This window comes from Taudactylus pleione, unplaced genomic scaffold (assembly GCF_031769625.1).
Source record: "Taudactylus pleione unplaced genomic scaffold, aTauple2 ptg000738l, whole genome shotgun sequence".
In the NCBI taxonomy this organism is placed as follows: Eukaryota; Metazoa; Chordata; class Amphibia; order Anura; family Myobatrachidae; genus Taudactylus; species Taudactylus pleione.
In genome coordinates, this window is record NW_028285140.1 from 1,293,882 (window position 1) to 1,300,920 (window position 7,039).

General features: G+C 41.9%; 1 pseudogene; it reads right to left on the minus strand.

The window, feature by feature from the left end:
• Positions 1 to 230: 230 nt before the first annotated feature.
• LOC148477186 (E3 ubiquitin/ISG15 ligase TRIM25-like) lies at positions 231 to 3,949 on the minus strand (annotated as a pseudogene).
• Positions 3,950 to 7,039: the final 3,090 nt, after the last annotated feature.

The window sequence follows — 7,039 nt, forward strand, 5'->3', positions numbered from 1 at the left end:
AATGAAAGTTCCTAACACACCAACATGGTAACAACTCCAAACTAGGGTTGGCCATCAACCATAGATGGTTTAGCAACCATCGATGGTCAGTGGAGCCATCGATGGTCAACACTACACTAGACACACTGGTCATGTGGTTACACAGAGTGAGGAGCTAGCTATGGCTCTACCCACTGCCTCATTCTATTGGCTGAGTATCCCACCAGTCAGATTCCCCCCTCCCTGTGATGTCACCAGTCTCTGAGCAAATTTCTCACGGGGATTTCTCCTGACTCCCCCAGATATAGTTATAGAACCATCCACTACCCATAATGCAGCATGAAGGGGCTCAGTGAGGGCGGCAGTGTAGGTGTGTAAGTGTCTGATGGGGTCACACAGAGAATAAAAGGACAGCTGTCCTGCCTCATAATCCAGGTATATCCTCACTCTGTCACAGGGGATATTGTCAGGTAACCAGATCTCTGTCCTGTCATGTATCACTGAGTACTGATTATTATTCCTACACACACACCAGGACTTGTTATTATATCCTATGACTGACTGATCTCCTGTCCTGTCTATACTGGGATAACACATCCCCACCTTCCACCACACTGTCTTACTGACATCCACTTCCCAGTAATGTCGCCCTGAGGAGAATCTCCTGGTGCTTATTACCTGAGGACACAGAAATCTCTCTGGTGTTACTGGGTGATTCTGGTTTATATCTGACCCTGATGCAGTTTTCCTGTCACCTGATATCTGTATATTATTACCAGCTGTGGTTACATCCAGTAATAGGTCTGTAGCTTCCTGCACATAGATCCCTGTATTTATACCTGTTATTATATCAGATAATGTGTGTAATGTCCCTGAGATGAGACCCACGTCCAGATCTCCTGCACCATGGACCTGGTTATCATGTCTCTCTGTGTCCTCAGTATCACACAAGTCACCTGTGTCTGGTTCCTGTAAGACAGTCACTGGATCAGACATGTTACACAGCTCCTCAATGTGACGCATCTTCCTGGACAGCTCGTCCTTCTTTATTTCCAGCTGCTGGATCAGATCAGAGACTGAGAGTGAAACGCGCTGTTCCTGCCTGGAGATATCACTCAGGACTCTCTTCTCCAGGTCTTCCAGCTGTCTCCTGATGTCTCTAAACAGGGCAGTGACTGTCTCTGTTACACCAGCTGCTTTTCTCTGATCTTCTCTCCTGCGCTCCTGCAGACTCTGGACTCTTTTCTCAGCCTCCGCTCTCTTTGTGCTCAGTTTCTGCAGAACATCTCTCAGCTTCTCCTTCTTCTTCTCAGAGGCCTCATCCAGCGGCTCCATCTGATGTCCTCTGTGTTCCCCAATCAGACAGCAGGACACACAGATACAGGCAGCGTCCTCAGGGCAGTAATATCTGAAGATCTCCTTATGGACTGAGCATTTCCTGTTCCCCAGGGAAGTGCTGGGATCACATAAGACGTGTTCTGCTGACTTGCTGTGTACTCATAAATTAACAAAAGAAGCAAAGTATTCCTATATCGGGGCACTCACGGATTAATCGTGATGTACTCAAGTGATCAAACAATTAATAAAACATAACTTTTATTACGTCCTTAAATAATAAAAAAACAAAAGCGAAATATATTACTAAATATATAAAATAAGTGTTCTCTAGTAATAATTATTGTGTGGTAATCTTATAAATGTGCTATGTAACCACTATGGGCATATTCATTCCACACAATATAGTTTAATGTAGAATATCTCACCAGTAAACGTCTCGTACCATGATTGAAACCTATGTGAAATGGATATTGGTGATTTACTGAAGAGACTGGTGCCAGACAGCACTCAATCAATTCACTATAATCCAATTACCTCAATATATGATTGTTCTATTATTAGAGCTCTACACTCTCACAATCTTCTGGTATAGCCACAGTCTCCTAATATACCACAGTGCTGTATTGTGGCACCTAAAGGGTGTTAGAGTAATTTAAGCTGTGATACACAAGAGTAATTTGATTTAATAGCTTAACTCACAACACAGTAATATTGTCCGTTTAGATTCTCTCATGAATATTCACTGTTCTTATTACTGACCTCTGCACCTCTGTAGTCTATTAGAACATAAACAGTGTCCTGATCAGCTGCTCTATCTGGCAGTTCTTTACTTGCAACATAGTAGCATATTAGGTTCTGTCTACTTAATGAATAATCACTGCTCTCATTAGGGAGCTTTTACACCTCCGTGATCTGTTTGTATTTAAGCTGTCTCCTAACCCACCGCTCTATCTAGCGGCTAATGATTATCTAATAAATATTCACTGCTCTCATTAATGAGCTCTGCACCTCCGTAATGTATTAGAACATTAACAGTGTTTTGCTGCTTAATCTAGTAGTTCTTTACTGGCAACATAGTAACATATTACGTTCTGGTTATTGTGTCAATATTCACTGCTCTCATTAGGGAGCTCTAGATTTCCGTGATGTGTTAGTACTTAATGAATAATCACTGCTCTCATTAGGGAGCTTAAGACTTCCGTGATATGTTAGTACACGAACAGTCTCCTTACCCACCGCTCTGTCTGGCGGCTTGTGATAACTCTTTAATTTAATCGTATTACTCGGTATTCAACATAAACAACATATTACAATGAGAAACACATAATTAAAAAACCCAGGTCACGCTATGCATCGCGTGCCCGTATGATCTGACGCGCGTTTCGCATGATCTGCTTTATCAAAGGAGCAACCCGACCACTCGGTTACTGCTCACTATATCCTGCACTTCCTCCAATTATTATGGGAATCCATGATTGACATGTGTTTAGACCAATAGGATGCTATTCTCAAATAATCCATTCAAATTCATGATTGACACTGTTATGAGCCAATAGAATGTACCTGTCAGTGTATTCATTCACTATTGCCAAATCCATTATAACAATATGGCAAAATTACATGGGGAAACCATATCAACAGAGAATTAAATTAAGGGGTATTCTATTCTAATAAACATAAATCCTAATTAGGAGACTGTGGTTATACCAGAAGACTGTGAGAGTGTAGAGCTCTAATAATAGAACAATCATATATTGAGGTAATTGGATTATAGTGAATTGATTGAGTGCTGTCTGGCACCAGTCTCTTCAGTAAATCACCAATATCCATTTCACATAGGTTTCAATCATGGTACGAGACGTTTACTGGTGAGATATTCTACATTAAACTATATTGTGTGGAATGAATATGCCCATAGTGGTTACATAGCACATTTATAAGATTACCACACAATAATTATTACTAGAGAACACTTATTTTATATATTTAGTAATATATTTTGCTTTTGTTTTTTTATTATTTAAGGACGTAATAAAAGTTATGTTTTATTAATTGTTTGGTCACTTGAGTACATCACGATTAATCCGTGAGTGCCCCGATATAGGAATACTTTGCTTCTTTTGTTCATTTTATGGTTATATTATATTCCTGGGAGCACCTCCATCCAAAATAGTTACGTATTGAATTTATGATTATTCATATGGAATAAGGGAAGGATAATCTTCTATAGAGTGGTCTGTGCGGACATTTTTCTTGTTTCTTCAGACTTGCTGTGTACTCTCAGGTGTTTATCACACAGAGAAGCCTCACACATCAGACAGGATTTAGCAGCAGGTACAGGAGAGTGAATACAGTAAGTGCAGAAGATCCCAGTCTCCTCCTGATCTGGTCGAGTAGACAGGAAACTCCTCACTATGTTACACAGAGTTATGTTCCGTATTAGTGCAGGACGCTCCTGACACTCTGCTCTGCATTCAGGACAAGTATAAACTCCAGACCCCTTCTGTGTATCCAGCACACGATCAATACAGACCCGGCAGAAGTTGTGGCCACATCTCAGGGTTACAGGATCTGTATAAATGCTCAGACAGATGGAACAGTCCAGCTCCTGTCTCAGATCAGCAGACGCCATCACTGGCAGCAGGAGAGAGAAATGAAAGTGATGGTCTCTGATACTCAGATACCAGTGGGGTCACATTCTGCACACAGGGCGAGGCTGAGCTGTCACTCACATTATAACTACAGGCTCAGATATACTAAAGAACACATCTAATACATAAAGAGAAATCCAAGGATAAATTAATTCTGTTTAAAACAATGTGATTTAATAAGAAAGAAATTAAAATGATTACCTTTGTATATTTTGCAAACTTTACTCAAATGTAACTTTTTTGAAAATACAGTTATATAACTTGGAACAATTTTATATACAGTATATATATATATATATATATATATATATATAATAAAAGGTGAAGGAACTGAGCCTTCAGTGTATCAGTTAAGCTGCATACACACAACAATTTTGTTACCAACGATTTTATGAATGATTTTCTGTCAGATTATCTGTCAGATTTTTTAAAGTGTTATGCTGGCCATACACGCTGCAATTATCGGGACGATTCGTCCGATAATTGTAGCGTGGGGGGGGGCGACCGAGGGTTAAATATTGCTCGGTCGGGCATGCTGGATTGTCCAGCACGCCTGTCCGATGCGATATTTACCCGGTAACTGTCGGCCGCATCGGGCAGTGTATGCCCAGCGTGGCCGACAGACAGACATTTCCTGTGTTCCTTCCTACGGAAGGAACAGGGAAATGTCTCCTCCCCCGGGGGCAGAGCGCAGATGTCGGGCTATACACTGTGAGACATCTGCGGCTGGCAGCCGGCCAGATAAAATGTCTGTCGGTCTGACAGACATTTTATCTTGCCGTGTATGCCCAGCTTAATGAACGATTTTTTTGAACTACAAACGATTTTTGCATATTCCCTTAATGAAAATCGTTCAGTTGACAAGTCTGACTGAACTACAAACGTGAACGTGACTCAGAAAGTGAATGATTTTTTCAAACAATTATCGTTAAACGATATTGTTAAACGATAATCGTTCAAAAAATCATTGTGCGTGTTTGCAGCTTTAGTAATTATTTTTTTAATCAGGTTCATAGGTCAGTCCTTGTGAAATCTCAAAGAAAACAGAAAAAAACAAAAACAAACATAGTGTAATCCAATATAATATGTAAAATTAAGGAGCTTGCGTGCAGAAATACTGAAAATAAAAACAGCCTGTGTTTTAAAAGCACTTCACTCGTGTTAAAGCAAATAACTCCAGCACCTAGAGTAAGAAATAGCCTCGTACCAGCTGTACTTTCTCATATATCAGAGGTTAAAGTATCTTTTCCTTCCCCGGATTTCTCCAAATCCAGGAGCCAAATCCAAAAGTATATATAAATGCAATAACAAAGAAAGGAGAACCTCCAATAGTGTAGTAAGTTCAAACAGTACATACACTTTAATAAAAAATAAAAGCAAGACTCGTACAATATGACAATAATTGAAAAGCTGATCTATCCAGTAGTATAGAAGTGTAACAGGAAAGCCTGTATTTATATATACTTCTGGATTTATTGTGGTTTCTTGAATTAACCACTTACTGGAAGGTTTGGCAGCCACCTCAAATAAGGGAGTGTTTAATTTATTATTGATGAACTATTTTTTGTTGAATGTATTCAGAAGCACTTTATATGAGCTTTGTGCGCTACTTACACTAACCTGTAATATATATATATATATATATATATATATATCATTGGTATGAAGGTATAAATAACCATTTATTTCTTTATTGTCTTATCACATAGTTATCTACCATGTTGGGATTATGATATTCTGCTATTCACTGTGTCCTGTCATGTACCGCTGGTCTCCCTACACATACCGGTAGGTATTCCTGCTAGTCACTGTGTCCTGTCATGTACCGCTGGTCTCCCTACACATACCGGCAGGTAATCCTGCTAGTCACTATGTCCTGTCATGTACTGCTGGTCTCCCTACACATACCGGCATGTTATCCTGCTAGTCACTGTGTCATGTCATGTACCGCTGGTCTCCGTACACATACCGGCAGGTAATCCTGCTAGTCACTGTGTCCTGTCATGTACCACTGGTCTCCCTACACATACCGGCAGGTAATCCTGCTAGTCACTGTGTCCTGTCATGTACCGCTTGTCTCCCTACACATACCGGCAGGTGATCCTGCTAGTCACTGTGTCCTGTCATGTACCGCTAGTCTCCGTACACATACCGGCAGGTAATCCTGCTAGTCACTGTGTCCTGTCATATACAGATGGTCTCCCTACACATACCGGCAGGTGATCCTGCTAGTCACTGTGTCCTGTCATGTACCGCTGGTCTCCCTACATATACCGGCAGGTAATCCTGCTAGTCACTGTGTCCTGTCATGTACCGCTGGTCTCCCTACACATACCGGCAGGTGATCCTGCTAGTCACTGTGTCCTGTCATGTACCGCTGGTCTCCCTACACATACCGGCAGGTGATCCTGCTAGTCACTGTGTCCTGTCATGTACCGCTGGTCTCCCTACACATACCGGCAGGTAATCCTGCTAGTCACTGTGTCCTGTCATGTACCGCTGGTCTCCCTACACATACCGGCATGTTATCCTGCTAGTCACTGTGTCATGTCATGTACCGCTGGTCTCCGTACACATACCGGCAGGTAATCCTGCTAGTCACTGTGTCCTGTCATGTACTGCTGGTCTCCCTACACATACCGGCATGTTATCCTGCTAGTCACTGTGTCATGTCATGTACCGCTGGTCTCCGTACACATACCGGCAGGTTATCCTGCCAGTCACTGTGTCTTGTCATGTACCGCTGGTCTCCCTACACATACCGGCATGTTATCTTGCTAGTCACTGTGTTATATAATGTACCGCTGGTCTCCGTACACATACCGGCAGGTAATCCTGCTAGTCACTGTGTCATGTCATGTACCGCTGGTCTCCCTACACATACCGGCAGGTAATCCTGCTAGTCACTGTGTCCTGTCATGTACCGCTGGTCTCCCTACACATACCGGCAGGTCATCCTGCTAGTCACTGTGTCATGTCATGTACCGCTGGTCTCCGTACACATACCGGCAGGTCATCCTGCTAGTCACTGTGTCCTGTCATGTACCGCTGGTCTACCTACACATACTGGC